We start from the raw sequence: 17,413 nt of genomic DNA on the forward strand, positions 1-17,413 counted from the left end.
TGTGCCCTGGCTGGAACAAAGTGGAGGCCATTTGCATAGGTCTTTGGTTCACTGGTAATCATTTCTAGTAAGCAGGCAAAGCTGCTCTCACTCCTATCCCTTTTGCACAGCAGAGATATGTTAATGCAAGCAGTCAGTGCACGCATCCACCCTCCTCTTGATTTACACATCTCTGAAATATCCTTAAAATCTAGAGGAAATAAAAAAAGAGGTGACATGGAAGGTCCAGGTTGACAGCTGAAAGACACCCCATTTATTCTCTTGCACAAAGGTATTAATTACAAAAGGTCCGTTGAGTTTGATTTGCAGTCTTTTACAGTCCAGGACCTGGAGCAGTAGGTTAATGAGAGATGCTGGGAAGGAAATACCTTGTAAGAACCATCTGTAAGGCACAGAAAAGTTTTATTACAGCTACTAAACCTAGAAAACACATAACATCCTAGTATACAAGGTATTATAATTAATGTGATCAACTACTTATATTTTTTTCATACCACTTCCATGCACGGCAAAACATTTTGTACTTTCTGTTAAAGATTTTGAAATCACTCTCCAAAGAAAAGGATTAGTTCCTTTTTGGGTTTTTTTTTATTGTCTGTTGCCTTAGGGTTGGTTGCCTCTCACAGTATTAGAGAAAGGAAAGAATTGGCTGCTTTTCTGGGTATTGTAAGTACAAGTACACATTCAGAAATGATCTGCACTAGGAGACTTGCAATTTTAATTTACTTTTCACCTTTGGTGTGAATCTACCTCAAGAAATTTCTATAAAGAGCTGTGTACCTCATATGAGTCCCTGTTTGTATCTTGGTCCAAAGAAAGGGTTATAATTCTTCTCCAAGCACCCTTTGATTGCTTTGGAAATTACAAGTCTAAGTGTTATTTCTTCAGCAGGAGAGTGGGCTCTGGGTAACTGCACTGACAATGGCTCATTACAGTGATGGAGTTCAGGGACACCTTCCTACTGGAGGGGATGGATGACCTCCTGGGGTCATGTTGGCCATCCTCAGGACATGCCTGCATTTACTGACCCAAGTGTCTTCCAGCTCTCCAAATGGGATGGCATGTCTCCATGTGGATCCTTTTCATATATGTGACTTCAAATGGGCATCAATGGCAATGCCATCACCACACCTGAGCTCTTAGTTGTTGTATGGCTGCTGCCACACTTCTTAGCCCATGCGTTAAGATCCTTGCATAAACGTTCCTCATGAATTGCAAGAGATAATAACAGATGTGAGTCTTACAGAAATAAAGCTAATACTGAGGCTTATTACTTTCTTTTCAGTATGCTTTTGGATTTAAATTTTATGGTGCAGAAACCCCAGAGAGGGGAAACCACTATTCCTGCTCACAAACATGATGTGTTTGTCTCAGCCTGCTGTTTCCAGCTGCAGGTCTCTGCAGCTGAGGGCAGGACTCCAGCAGCTGCAGAACCTGCGGACACAAATACCACGAGCTGTGTTGGACTGAACAGCGAGAAGATAGCCATATATTTAGCGTGGAAGCTTTGGCTTCATGGTAAGTCAGATCTCTTATTATTGTTTCATCATAATTTTTGAGCTTCATATTTAATTCAGGTCAAATCGAAACTACTAAACAGAACTGTTATGCAGCACACATATCAGACAAACGAAGTGTGGGTTTAGCATAGCTCTGACCTAGTTACTTCATGCAATGTTTTCTAAAGGGAAAAATTGAAATCTCTTATCTGAACAAGAAACTAGTCTTTGTTCCCCTGACTATTGAAGCATTTTGCATATATTTGGTTTCAAAGACTGATGAAATTTACCATTCTAAATCTTTCACAGATATCATAAAGGCTTGTCTTTGCTGGTAACCCCACCCAACGGTGTATTGGAGAGAAGAATGTCTGCTATCAGAGGTATGCAGAGCAATCTTGACACTTCAGATGCCAGAAAGAGAGGACTAGAGTTGGTAGATATTAATAAAACATTTAAAATAGCTAATTTTTAAAGAGTAATTCTATTTTTGTTACTGTTCTCAAAAACAATAGAGAAGCTATTGGCAGGAAAGAAGAGGCAAACCAAAGAATGAAATGCCAAGATGTTTGAAGGACTCACAAATTCAGATGTGCTTTTCTAAACTTTCTGAAATAAATACATATTTCCTACCATCTATATCTCTTCTTTTATATATATATATATATATATATATATATATAAAATTGTGGGTCTGAGTGAGAAAGAAAAAAAAGGTTGTTAAAATTTCTTTAATTGTTAATTTAAATTTCAATTTACATCCTTTTAAAAAATAGATTCATTCTGAATTTTAAAAATCCATAAAATAGCTATGGGAGTTTTTCAAGTTTGTAATCAAACACGTTTTTAGTAATTAATTTTCATTATGTTTGATTTTAGAAAGCCTGCCAGGTTCTGATTATTATGATTACAATGTGAAAAGTGAATGTAAAATGAAAGTGATGAAAACCAAATTGGAATGTTCTGCATTCAACCCCCCTCCTGAGCTATTGAGAAAATTGTTTAATTAAAATCCTGATTTTAGAGAAATAGCTGGGGTTTTTTGTTATGAAAAGTTTATGACAAATTGTCAAATAGCTGTATTAATAAGTGCTACAAGGCAGTTATAAGGTAAATTTCACCAAGAGAGCAAGGCACTGCTTGTTACTGCCTTGGCAGGGAAAATGCTAATATCCTAATGGATTGATTTAAGAAGTGCCATGTAATTTGTAACACTTCAAGGATGTCCAGTGATTGCATTTACAAGGAATATAAATGGGAGCTGGAATGAAGTGCTGAGATAGGTGGAGGGGATGAGGATTCAGTCATTCCCATTAGGTGAGTCACTGGGATTCTGCACTTATCGCAGAACTATCTGTTGCCTTTCAGGACACCAGTGTGTACCAATGCAATTTAATATTTTCCAGAGTTTCCATTCCACGCCTTCTGCTTGGTGAGGCTCTTTCCCATCTTCTGTTTTTTCCTTTTCTTGCCATTTTCCTCCATTCCTGTTTTGTATTACCTGCTTCTTTCTGACACTCTTGAAAACATAATGCTTGTTGCTCCAGTGTATCAAGCACTCAAAACTGAAACCACACCATGGTTCATCTCTTTTATCTATTATTTAGAAAGGCTGGCTTTTGAAAGCAATGATCATTGTTAGACATAAAGACTGCTGGATACCTCATCAGACAGCATGGTTCAGACATGTGCCAGCTCAGGAATACTATTGTGGCAGGACAACCATTTCACAAGTAAAAGAGAGAAAAGCGGGTTGTTCAAAGTGTAAAGCCCATAAAATCTGTCCTGGGTCTGTGCTCTGTGGCCTACAGTAACTGCTGTTTGTGTGAGGGACTCATTGCTTTTTCTTTAAAAACTGAAAGGAGAAAGAAACAAAAACACTCTCTTAAAGAAAATATATCATTACTTGAGTCAGTAGTGCAAGATTATTTCTATGGTACAACTTTATCCAGATTTACCTGCTTCCTAAAACTTTAGGTAAAGGGGACAGTCAATAACTAGCTCATGAGAAATTGCTGCTTCTGCTAGTTTAGACTGAGACTGGCACTTACAAAGCTGTGATCTGAGGAGGAAGGTCAGAGCCCTACCTCATGTGGTACACCATGGTTCCTGGTCTCCTCTCATTCCCAGGAGTACCAAAATGTGGCTGTGGCTGCCTCCCTTATGCCTAACCAGTAGTTCCATCACTTGCTGTCATGGATGATAACAGCTCTTGGAGAGAAGTTCTTCAAAACTTCTCCCTTTTCTGAGCTTTCTTCATCATGTATAGAGCTATAAAAACTCGACCCAACCAACAGCAACCAGAGAGGGGCAAATTGTTGCTTGTGAGTGTTTCATCATTTTAAAGGTTGAAAATCTGTCTAACTCCTCACCTTAGCAAGGTGTTCTTAGACTGCTAACATTATTCCTTCTCATTTTGAACAAGGCAGAACTCCACAGAGAATATACAATTTCCCAAGAGGTCTCTTCAAATCTAGTTTTATTCAAAGGCTAAATTTGAGTAGAAGCCAAGTTGTCGTAATTACTTTTCCTTGGCTCCCTCCTCATACTTCCTTCTGTAGGCCGGAGGCATGTCCAACTTGGATATGAAGGGGAAAAAAAGAATAAGAGCCGACTGAGAGACTACTTCATTGCAATTCTGCTTTGGCTTCTAGCATTTGTGGCTAATACTTAGAAATTAGTCAAGTTGGATTTTTACACTTCATGTGTGATTATGCTGGGCATAATTCTACTGTCACTCATGCAAAGCTAAATACTGAAACTAATGGAGTTATATGAAAATAAAACTGATGTAAATGAGAAGAGAATCAGCCCCCCTACGGATACGAGATCAGATTACTACCACACTTTTATTTACACTAAAACTCCTTTATACCACTCTGAGATTCAAAAGTGGTTTAAAATTGGTGGAATAGTGATATCCAGTCATTTTAAGATGCTTTTATCTCCCAGAACAGTAGTAAAGGCTTTAGTGTGAGTGTGAATAAACTTCCTTGTCAACAGACACAAACTGTTGTAAGGAAAGTGGGAAGACGCCACAGCGCTAGGCACTGCCGCAGCCCTCCCTGCTGTTGGGTGCATCGCTTCCGACTCCACTGCTCCCTTCCTGCCTTAGAGCAAGCACCTGTACCACAGGCTGGGCACTGCTCAACATGCTGTCAAACATCATTTGTTTAGCTTCTTGCCACCACCTCCCAGTGCAGGTCTTGCTGTTGGCCGCTGTGGGAATTGCTATCCGAGGGATGCTTAGTTTGGTCATCTGCTTCCAGTCTTGCACAAGTAAAGAGGTGCAGAATTGTCTCTGGGAAGGCTAATTCAGGTAGATCACATTTCCAATCTGTGTTTGCTAAGAGGTGCATGGCGGGAGCAGAATTTTTCTGTCTCGTGCTGGAAAGCCTCCAATTAATGACTAACTGATATTGAAGTGGGTCCAACTGGTATTGGATTAAATGAGAGTGAAACGTCTTCCCTCTTCTCGAGTGGGGAGCAGTGTGTTGTAAAGTCTGTATCTGTCTTGCATCGTTCACTGCAAGGCAGGAGGGAGGGATATCATATGACTGGACTGAATCTAAGGCACAGAATCAAGGTACCAAAACAGATTTGCTGAATTCATCAGATGAAGACATCCATCAATTGTTGGCCAACAGGGTTTGCTGTGTGTCCAGGTCTGCTTAGAGCCAGCAGAGAGTAAAGGCAGAGCAGGGAAGAGACTCTTGTTGGAACACTGAGAGTCTCAGGTGGAACATGCAGCTGCTCCAAAGTTGTTCTTGTGGTTCTTCTTGGCAAGAAACTATATAGTCAGATTTCTTTTAAAATCTCCCAAATCCTTCTTTGCTTTGATTCTGTGTATAAAACTACATAACTCTTGGATAACGTGTACTGCTATGTTGAATCTCGAAATTTAGTGGTAAAATGTCAGATAAGGAAATTGTAAATTCTGCGTTCTTAAAAGTGTCTGAATGAAAAGCTGAAACAGCTCCTCATCTTCTTGAGGAGCAGCCAAGTTAGATGGTAGTAATGGTCTTTCCCAAACAGATGATGACTCTGATGTTTTGTATGCAGTGTACTGGGACCCCATCCCTGACCTGAATGCAAGATAAAGGGAATGAAATGGTTTAAGATGCTTAGTTGTTTCCTCTCACCTTAAGGAGCCTTTCTAACCCCAAGATATCACTGGAATAAATAACTAAGGTGCACGTGTCATGGGCTGGGAAATATGCTGCAGCTCTGATTTATTTGTAAAGGCTGTTTCTGTATTACTTCAGTAAAGCGTCTAATAAACACTGTCATTTTAAGCACTGCACATCAAAATTACTTAAGTATGAGATGGGCACCAAAAAATCAAAATTGGATAAACACATGTGACTCTGTAAATGCTTGAAGCATAATTAGCTGTAGTAGTTTAACAAACTCTTTACACAGTATTTAGAAAAAGCAGCTTGTTTACACACCAAGTTCAGCATTAAGAGCTATGCTGTAATTTGTTCTTTGAAAACGCGGTACTGCATGCCTCTGATTTTATAATCTGTTGACTCAAATCACAGACTGTCAAGTACATTTCAAGATTATCCATGTTTGCATGTCAGATTATGTTTTTTAAGGAACACAGCTTCTATTTATTCTTAACTCCGCTGATGATTTTCTCAGATTTCTGCCATATGCTGTGCATCACAGGTGAGTATTTTGCTGTCTTAAAATTTGACAACTCTGTATCCAGTTTAATAGTTCTGTCATCTCAGCATTGCCATTAGCATTGAATTACAATAGTTGATATTTAAGTACCAGATTATGGCATCAAATATTTGTTAAAATAACAAATAACGAGGGCAGACATTTTAAGAAGACTCAGTAATACTTTAAAAACATCAGTCAGTCAACAAAGGCATAAAGACTGATTTAGGGGCTAATTAAACAAAGTTTGCTGAATGTTTATGTCTACCTAGCTAAACTGCAGTTTTATGCATCTATCTCACTGTGGGCTTTATGCATAATTCACACACACCGACAAAACTCTGCTGAAAAAGGTGTATAGACAATATATTTAATGAACAGTTTTAATGGTTTGAAGATTAAAAACAGAGGAAGATTTGTAAACCCATATTCAGAAAGGATGCAGATATGTTTTTGTGCATACATTAAACACTAGCTGGTTCTCCAATGCAGTTTATGCAAAATAGAGGTAATATACAGTACTGTGCAACGTTAATATTGATCAGCTCTTTTGAAACCACATTCCTGTTCTGCTGAAGGTAAGCACCCTCCTAAGGTTCAGAGACACAGAAAAAATAAGTGGGTGGTTAGATAAGTACTATGAAAAATACAGCCTTTTAAACTCTAAAGCCAAATAAATACATACTGCTAAATGATAGCAGTGATTTAGTTTCACCATTTTCCTGTTGTAATATCACCAGCCCATCAAAGCAGTGAAATTTAAATCCCCTTAAAAATGGGGATTATTTATGTGCCTGAAATGACACACTTTATTGGATTAGAACTACAATTCCAAATATGAACCCTATTTGAACAATAATTGCAAGTTCCTTCTTACTGGCAAAACAGCCTTGTTTCTCGGTTGGTTTGCTTCCAACATTTTTTCCCTCCCTCCTTTTTATAAACATTTCTCTTTTAACGTATCTCCAGTACTTGAACCAGGAGTAATCCGAAAACCAGTAAAGAGTTTCAATCAGCAGGTGGGAATTTATGTTCCTTTATCCTTATAAACACCTCAACCCATAACCAAGCATCAGAAGTCATCGTTCATTCTGTTTATTTTCACACTATGATTTTTAACCAGTTATGAACATTTAACTCATGTGAGTGAACATTTTTTCGTGGAAGCAGTTCTTCTCTCTGACACGTTCAAGTTGCTAACTTTATCTTTGCTTGGAAAGATTTATCTGCCCATTGCTCACAGGCTGCTGGGCAATGTCCAGCCTCTTTATCCATGGTAATGTTGTGCTGATTAGAAAACTTGCAACAAATGGCAAAATCTTGCATATGATCTTTGTCTAATCAACTTCAACAAGGCTCTCCCCTAACATTGCAAATGAAATCTAAATATTCACTCTTCAGGTTTTCAGGTCATACTCATCATTGCAGCCTGCTTTATGCAGATCATATCTATCCCAATATGACATGGAAATGGAGAAGGGAAGAAGCAGGAACAAGAAAGCAAAGATCAGTGTCCAGCATTACTGCAGTCTCCTTTCTTCTGGGCAGATTTGGTAGGTGAGTGATGAGGTTATTAACTGCAAAATTCAATCTGGAGCCAACTGACATTTCATGTGAGTCAGAGCTAGATCTGGCAGCGCGGTGGGGCAATATATTTGCAATTAGCAAATATTTTAATGTGCACTGACATGTCCTTCAGTCAGATGCTCTCCCAGCCTTTCCTGTTTACTTTTCTGTGAAGGTTTGTTCTTGTGAGAAGGTTTCTCTGAGCAGATTTCTCTATTGGCAGGAAGGTGATGGAATAGCAGCTTCTGTCTGTATTCAGATCTCAAGGACACAGGTACTGACAGACATTGCACCTCCCAAGTAAACCCTCCTCTCCTTACAAAGCGTCCGATATCCAGGCTAGCACAAGGAACAGTATGTGTGACCAGGACAGCCCAACCTTTGTGTCAGCTGAGGAGTACAGAATTTCTTGTGAGGAAGATGTGAGTGAGAATCTGAATCTCTTCAACAATTTCTCTGCTGCACTGTGTTGGCATACCATTTTTCAGAGCATTCAGAGAAGTAAAAATATTTTTGTGAATCAAGTCCACTTCTGCGTAGTTCACAGAGAATAATAAATCTGTGTGCTAAATATAATAAATACAATAAAATAACTTGTACCTAGGTGAAAATAATAAACTTGCAATCTTGAATTAAATAATATCCTAATTGAGAAAAAAAAATACTTTCGCTTTCTGAGCTCCTCTAGTCCCATACTGCAAGGATTAGTCCCAAGAAGGCATGTGGCAGTGGCCTGTCTTTCCTGGACACGGCTCCCATGGAGGCTTCCAGGTCCTGGCAAAAGCAGTAGGGCTTTTCCTTGGGGAAAGAGTGGCTCTGGAATATTTTGCATTGGGCATTTTTACGGTGCCACCTTTGTGCATTTCTAATGCAGTTGTGCAGGGTAAAACTGTTCAAGCTCACATATTTTGATTTCACTGTTTTTCCTCGCTATGACTCTTTTGCTTTCCAGTTCATTTTTCTGTTTGGCTTGTTAAGCTGCTGCTTTTCCTGTACCAGGACAGGCTGCACACTTTATTGATTAAGCTGCCTGGTTTTCTCTTTCAGTGACATCCTTCAACTGAATGCCTATCTGTTTTGCTGAATCAGCTGTGTATTGAAACGCTTGAGGGTTCAACTATTCTGTCTGAGCTGCATATTTGGATTAATCTTCATGTGCTTTTTTGCTTGTTCAGCTGGCTACTACCTTAGCCAAGTAATTTTGGAGGGTGGAGGGCTTGCACTGCCAATTTCATTTCTGACTGGGAAACATATTCTATAAAAAGAGTTCTAGCCATTCATAGCTGCAACTGTATATTGTTGGAGTTAAATGCCTTTTAAAAGGAAAAAAAAAAATATTTGTAACATTTGCAACCTAGTATCAGGAATACTGGGAGGGTTCCCAGCCTGGAAGCTAAACTTGAGTAATTGGGAGCACAATCTGAAGCCCAGTGTCTCTGTGTGTGTGTGTAGAGGTTCAGTTTAAAGACAGATTTAAGATCTGTTCATTCACTGTCTTTAGCATCTGTGAAAGCTGGAAAGCCAAGTACAGAGCCTAGCAAAGGGAGAACGGGTGCAGATTCAATTGCATTTTAAGCAAGCAGTATATTGCTATGGCAGTAGCTTCCCTCAGAATTGAAGCTGAGGTCACAGATAACTCTATATATTTGTTTATTTTCACTGGATAGTGATCCCAGACTTTAAGGGATGCTTTGCAACGCAGACCCAGAAATGCTAACTGCCCCAAATCCTAATTGATTCTAGTCACAAAAACCATGGTTTTCTCTAGCCACTTCCTGCTTTTGGCATTGAGCTCCTGTTTTGAGACCTTTCAAATGCAGCTGCAGATGCCTCTTGCTCGAGACAAATTAGCACATCTCTTGGGAGGGAACAGACTACAAGTTGTAGCGCACAAAGTAAGTGATAGCATGGACCTTGGGGAGAAGCGTGAGCTCCATTGCCAGCAAATACTGCAGCTCAGTGCTGGTCTTAAAGTAGTGTCCTTCCACCTTCCTCATCCTCTTCTCTTCTCTTTAGACATCAGACAATGCCTGAAGTCACCTGAAACCAGCAGTGGCTTCCTCAAGTCTTCATGCTCCACAGCTGTCCCTCTGGGGACAGCCAGGGGTTTCTGTATGGAACGTAGCTACAGGGAACTGCTCACGGGCACCTTAAGCTGGATCTAAGATACCATATGGACAGATTTAGTGTCTCTGTTCCTAAAACTGCTTTAATGTCTACCTTGTCTCCAGTTGCTCATCATGCAGACTCACCTAGAAAGTTCTTGAAGCCATGGGATTAAATGAAGAGCTGCCTGACTAGAACTAGAGTCAAAGGAGAGCTGCCAAAGGAGAGCAGCCACCAGCCAGGCTTCTTGGCTGGAAATGCCTCTCCTTCTCCTCCTCTGGCTTCACAGCTACCTGCAGCTGGAGGGGCCCTGGTGTGCCTGGGCTGTGCAGCTCGCAGAGGGTACATGTGACAAACCAGCCTGTGGACGGGAACTCCGGTAATGGGCTGCATCTGCTCTGTGAGCTGCTCACAGCTGACATGTGCCTGGCTGCCTGCATCTGGGTTGTCCCAGCAGTGTGTCCTCATGGCAGGACCAGGAGCTCACAAGAGTATTTTTAACTTGTCTAGTAGACATTTTCTACTTTCTGGAGTGGGGAGACATTAAAAACTTGCAGGAGCTTTCTCACTAACACAGTGAAATAACCCCCAACACATCGGCTTCCTCTTAAGTCAGGAGAAAAGGTTTGTGTAACTTGTGCCCCTGGGTAGTCATGCTCATGGCTAGCAGGTGTTGTTCGTGTATGTAATTTCTTTTCTACTTTATGCTTTTTTTCTTTTTCTCTTTTCTGAACAAAGTTTGGGTCTGTATGTATAACAAGGACTCTCTAAAACTTTCCTTATCCTCTTACAATTTCTGATTATCACTTACTATTATGGTATTGGTTTTTGGCAAATCATTTACTTGTGGTATTTTGAAAATGGACATGATAAGAGAGAAATGTTGTTAGCAAATCTCATGCTTTCTCCATAACACTAAGCAAGATTGTTAGCTGTAAAAAACTCCTGGGAGGTTCCCACACAACACTTTTTGGAGACGACTCCTACAGTGTTAAACAGACTCTGGTGCAGACTGAGGACTGCAATGGCAATTCAGTGGAATTTATTTCAGTGTCTACACCCGCCTCTTCTGTTCAAACAGTTGCAAGTCTGTGAAATCATTACTAGAAATTCTGTGACCATTTCATCTAGGCTCTGCAGAAGGCTGTCATTTAATAGGGAAATTAAATGAAACTCAAAACAATGCAAAAAAATCAACTTTTTGACAAAAAGGCAAAATTGAAGTGAGGTCTAGCAGGAGACAGACATCCAATGCTGGTGAGCAGAATATGTATAAATGACTGATGTTTATGGTGTTCCTGCTTCAGGACCCAACTCTCAAGGACCGCACCATCAAAGGGAAGATCCTCTGCAGTTCTGTACCATTATATCCCTTTCAAAAATGTGGCATCTTTTGTACCTGCCTTTATGTTTTATGTTACTTCAATACTTCCATATTTTACAAACATCCTCCCCCAACACCTGGGGCAGACCCGGTGCAGGAGCAAGCTCCCTGTGCTGACAACATAAAGGCTGCAGAGGAAGAAACACGGTTTGGCTATGCTGATGCTGGACGTGTCCCCAGAAGTGGTTTTGCCTTTTGTGAGCAGCCCGTGGAGATTAGAGCAGCGTGAACTGTTGCAATCAGCCCTCCAGAGACCTTTGCTCCCTTGAGCTGAGCTGTAACCAGCATCTGGCCCCACCGTGACCTTGGTCTGCTGAAATGACATTGGAGTGAGGGACTTTTTAATTTTTTCTCTCTCTTTCTTTCTTTACTCCCCCACTTTTTCAGTGTGTTTATTGCTGCTGTGGATTAGAGAGTCTCTGCTGTAAAGGAAAGGGGGCTCAAATGGCATCAGTGTTATCAATTCATCTGTAAGCAGTTCTGTAAGTGATGCCTTACAGTATGCTGGCTTGGAGCTAAGCAACTCTGCCATCATCAGGCTCAGTTCAGCAACACAAAATATGGAGAGACATTGCAGCCACTCTGCAAGTCCTGGAAGAACTGCTGAAAGGCTGCAGCGATTCCTCGCTGCACGCACTGGGCCAGAGAGATAGTGTAAGAATTTGTAGCTATCATAGAAAGTTGCCCTGTGAGAAATTTCCTATTGAGTGCTGGAATTTTTTAGATCAAAACCGGGGGAAAAAAATAAGTCTGAAGGGAAAGGCTATTATTACAGTTCATGAGCTGATATTTTATCTGAAGCCAAAAGAGATCAAGAAAAGCATTAGAGCAAAACCACCTTAGGAAGTTTCGGCTGGCCTTGGCAAATACTTTTAAATATTTACAGAAGACTTCTGCAGATCACCTACAGCTTATTTCTACGGTCCTTCTAGGGCAGGAATTAAAGCACAGGTTGGATCATCAAGGTCACTGAACACATATCATTTTATTCCTCAGGACAAGCCAGCTAGCTAGGGAAAAAGGTAAAACTAAACCAAATCTGTACATATAGCTTGAACTGAACCCGAAGTGATCCTTTAGACCTTGAAAAATTCTCTCCTCTTAGGAGAGGTGCCCTCCCTTCAAAAGCCCTCTTGTCCATACTCACCGTCCACCCCAAAAGTGTGTTGAAGAGGCACAGCTGTCCTGTCCAGCAGCTTCCCCAGGACACTGTGGCGGCCAGGAAATGTAAGTGTAGCAGCACAGAGACTCACAGCCAGCACATACAGTCTGAAGGGGCTCTGCAGCTATAAAGGTTTATGTAAAGAAAGATAAAATCAGCTAACTAACAGGGAAGTTCATGTTTTTCACATATTTAATAGACAGGTTCTTTCATAGCTCATTTCTATAGAGAAACCAAGGCTCCAGTGAACTGGGTATTATGTAGCTATAAAACCTCACTGCCTTTCCACAGTGCCCCCTGCTACCTGTGCACACTCTGGTTTGTAGGAATTACAAATGGAAAAGGCTTGAGCCACAGGACTTGGGGCCTGCTGCCGTTTTCAGGCAGTGCAAGAGCTGTTTTCCTAGTGCTGCTGTGTGCTGTAGCTGTTCACGGAGCCGGTGTTGGCACACAGGTTACAGTGATGTTTAAATCCTGCTATTATGGAGTCCAAATGCCTGAACAGCCAAGGGATGTAAGGGCAAAACAGCATGGGGGGAGGCAGGCAAATTACCCATCCCATGCACTGCCTGCACACTGCGGTGGGGTTTTGCCACTTGACTGAGTTACCTGGGCACAGCTGAGGTCTGAGTCCCCCCAGCATGGTGAGATGGCACAAGAACCAAAGCATGGGAGTGTGGAGCAGGGGAAGGCCCCCCGCAGCTGTGCTGCCCAGGCCCTCTGCCTGCCACAGCGTGTGAGACGAGCTCTGGGGTGACCTTGTTTTGTTGCTTGGCTCAAACCTTGAGGGCAGCACTGCAAGCCCCTGTCACCGGGCTGGTCGCTTGTCAAGCAGCAGAGTTCACCTCTGCAGTGGACTCAGCGTGAACTCCTGGGTTTTGCTGTGCATTCCCTCCCCTGTGCCCCCCTTCTGGAAACACCTCACTTGAGATGTGACTGTTCAACAACACTAGAATAAAGATATAAGAATAAATGTCACCTGAAACATCCCTGACCACCATCAGTTTTCCTTCCGTGAGCAGGTGGACTGAAGCTGGGGCTTTTGCAGGTTGTTTGGGATTAGAGAGAAGGATTTATGATTTAGCCTGATCATAACAAACTCAAAGACAAGAAGATGGGAAAAATAAATAGTGATTCTCCTAAATAGTCACCTTATACTAGGTACCTAACAGCTGAATGACTAAGATGGGTGAGCTGGGTCCTCCCTCTCCCAAAGTGTTCTTGCGTGCAAGCAGCCCACAGCTGCTGCTGCTGAAGGTGTTGCTGATGCTTCTTGCAGTACTTCGCACATAGGTGGTGGCAGTGCAAGATATGCAAATAGGAGTGCAAGGCGTGTATACATAATTCGGGATCAGTTTTTCATTCCTAGTTCGGCAGCTGGATATTACTCTGAAGATGGCTTTTGTTCTTATACAGGAATAAGCGTCTCAGTGTCATGATGGTTTTGCAGCTGTGTGTTTGTTCTAGAACCCACCACTTTGGCCCAATACGGAAGAAATGACCCAATTTCTCCCCTCTCATTAACATACAGCTGACCTGAAATGGCTCCCACACCTACATATTTCACTGTTGATCGCATGGTTATCATTAGCCAAGATCTGCCTCTTGTTTGTGTCCAAAAATTGGAAATCTTAATCAGCCCAAGCTCTGCTTTTTGCTCTGTCTATGGACTTCTTTCAAGGTATGTGGCAGCTAATGAAGTGAGGCAAGCCTATTTTCAGGATATCAAAACTGTTAAATAGGGGTTTAGCACCTCTGTTTCAGGATTTTCTATCAGAAAAAGGTTGAAATTTGCTCCTTTGGAAAAATAATTCCCTACTGACCCAGAGCAAGACAGTAAATTCAACTAACAAAATGAAAAGGACCAGGCCTGCAACCTGACTAGTATACACAATTTCTTTTCCTCTACAAGATTAAATACACAAAACATAAAGCTGGAAACTGGTCCCTGTTTCACCTCTAAATCCCTCCTTCAGGTGTCTTCAGCCCATTGGAGCCCACCTGAGAACCCAAGGAGCCCAGAGGAGATGTTTGGTGGCAGATGCTTGCTAGGACTGCCCAAGAACAAGGAGAAAGTGGTGAGTTTCTAAACAGACAACTTATATCATGTAAACACATCATCACAGAGCTGGCAAGAAAAAACTGGGAAGTGTCCCAAATGGTAATGAGCTTATTTGCTACTGACGTTGCTCCTTCATGAAGTATGGATGATAATTAATGTTAATCCACAAAGAAATTCTTAGAAAATTATCTGTTACATCTCCAGAGTGAAAAGGTCTCAGTTGTGGCACTGAATACTAACAGTATCCTGTTTGATTTACCAGTGATCATCAAGTTTTACACCAAAAGTCAAAATAAATTTTGAGTTTGTAAGCTGTGAGAAAGAAAAGTATAAACACTTTAATTTATTGCCCTGTCACTGTTAATTCATTTGGTATTCACTGTGATAGCATTGTTGTTAATGAAAGTATTTGGTAATAATGTGGATGTCGTGTATATTTATGCTCTAATTTCTTTCAGTGGTTCAGCAGGCAAAGCAAGTTAGAAGATTTGACGTTTTAAATTTTTATAAATTTAAGAGGGAAAAGAAATCATATTTTATTTCAAAGAAGTACTTAACAAATATATATCACATTTAGCTACCCCAAATGGGGACCCATCCTATTACAGAAGAATTAACACTGAACACAAAATGACAGGTGTCTGGAATCGACCGAACCAGGGGGAAAGCTTCCCATGTCCTTCAGAGGCAACAGGTCAGACTCCGTTCAAAATACATAGATCAGCTGGTGTTTGTTAAAAATAGCTAATAAATACACTTAAAACAATCATGTCTGTATATTTTGTGTATGAACAAGAGTTGAATTGTAGATGGGAAAAATTGTTCTTCGATATCTGTTTCAAATACTGAATAAACAAGAAGAGGAACCGACAAAGAAACCATAACCTTTGCACAGTGGAGAAATTTGTGCCTGTGTGGAGCCTTAGCTTTTAAAAATCTCCTAAATGTAAGTTTAGTTTGATTTTTGAACAGTTCGGTGTTACATATACATTTTGCTGACTCTTTGCGTTAAGGTGATTTTCCACACATTTTAAAATTAAATGGAAATAGTCTGTAATCTTTTCAAACATATTTTTAGCCTGTGCTCTGCAGATCATGCAACGGTGTCTCAAAACCTGGAGTTTTTTGAGTAAAAGTCAGCAGAACTGTTGCCACTGGTTTCAAGGTTCCATGACCAGGATTATAAACAATTCATTATTTTTGTAGCTTAGTGATAACCAATTTTGTAATAAAAATACAGATAAAAAGCAAATACCTTCCTTGTTCTGAAATAGCAACTTGGAGCAGGAGGCCCCAGACTCCTAGGCTCATGAGATCATGTGGCACAGCATTATCAGGCAGCTGCTGATAGTTCATGCGTTGCATCCTAAATGAATGCCTGGAAAATGCTTATATACTATCATGATTGTTCTTGTTTTATTATTATGCAATAATGCATTCTTCCTCTTATACTTAAAGAGTAAATGCGGATCAGTTCTATTGATATGAATTTACATATCTTTTGATGATAAACATCTTGTTCCATTAATGCTTTGAGTCCAGCTCAACAGAACTGAGCAGGAGGAGGAAAATAAATGACTACAAATACACTTTAGAAACCTCTACTATGACCTAAACCACCTTGCCTATAAATCATGATCCTGCAGTTTCAAAACCTGATCCAGTATTGTATAGATGGGCTAATGCAAGCACGTGTACCTGCCATTTCCAAGGCTCCCTGGATGCCAGGGAGCCCAGGTTTGCCTGGCAACAGGAGGATGGACAGTTGTTCTCTCCACAGCCCTCGCAGGCCTCTTTTCCACAGATGCCTATTATTTCTGTAATCGCTTCATTACAGCCTTTGTGAATTGATTAGATTTGGAAAGTGCTGCAGTGGAAAAAGGGGACTCTGGCAGAATTTGTACCGGTCTGAGAGCTGGTGTTGCCAAGGGATGTGCTACCCTCTTGCACCTTTGGAAGTAGGACTGGGTTCAAAAAAACCCCACATTTTTGAAAGGAGAGGGAGGGACAGAAAACCTAAGTTTTTTTCCAGACCCTTTCAGTGTTTTCTTCTGAAAAGATCACTAGTTTACCATGCAGTAATGTGTTCCATAGATTAATTTTATGCTTTGATTAGGAAAACTTACATGTTTCCTTGAAGGCTTTTACAATTTGTTGCCTCTTAATTAAGATAAAAAAGTAGCTAAATGCCTGAGCAGTGGATATATTATGAAATAATTTACTATTTTATACTTTCCCAGTTTATATTTGTAACTTGGTGTCATACCAAATCTCATACATTCCTTTCGTGATGCTCTGAATGTCTTTGGAGCCTTTAGTAAGTGTTAGATATACAAATAGAAACTGTAATATTTACAACATACTTATTTAGAAGCTTATGAAATGTCAGGCTTGTATTTAGTGCAGACGTGACTCGTTGTGAAGGAGTCTTCTGGCTTCCTTTGTTACTACATGAAGAATTCATTTTGGCATCTCCCTTTAGGGTTGGTTTCTTTTAAGATGTGATTGCATTAATAATATCATCTCATGGTGTAACTAATGGAATCTTTTTCACATTGGAGAAGACTTAGAGCCCAATCTAATTTGCTACTGACCCATAATCAGCAAAGCCATGGAGTAAAGGATATTATTTTCTTTTCTGTATTGGTATATTAATTTTTATATTTCATACTCCTGAGGTAATTAAATGCCCCTAAATGAGGAAATACTTCATGTAAATGTAATTTTAACACCAAAGATTGCATCTGTTCCCAGGGAATAGTGTTGCTTGACTAAAAAGCTGATTTCATTTTTCAAAAGTAAATACATTTTGAGGCCAAAATTGTTGTTTTATTATTATTACTTTGCTCAGATGCAGAAACTGGTTTACAGCTGAAGAATAAAAGGACACCTTGATTTTTGCAGGTGTGTATACTGTATTTTCTGCATGGTTCAGCTTGCTGGTTCCTTACATCTATTTGCTT

General features: G+C 40.4%; 1 long non-coding RNA gene across 1 annotated transcript; it reads left to right on the forward strand.

The window, feature by feature from the left end:
* Positions 1-1,396: 1,396 nt before the first annotated feature.
* Positions 1,397-14,484, forward strand: LOC141930518 (uncharacterized). Its single transcript, XR_012625327.1, has 3 exons — positions 1,397-1,518; positions 1,809-1,882; positions 14,365-14,484. It is a non-coding gene; the product is annotated as an uncharacterized LOC141930518 (long non-coding RNA).
* The last annotated feature ends 2,929 nt before the right edge of the window (positions 14,485-17,413 follow it).

This window comes from Strix aluco, chromosome 15 (genome assembly GCF_031877795.1).
Source record: "Strix aluco isolate bStrAlu1 chromosome 15, bStrAlu1.hap1, whole genome shotgun sequence".
NCBI lineage: Eukaryota > Metazoa > Chordata > Aves > Strigiformes > Strigidae > Strix > Strix aluco.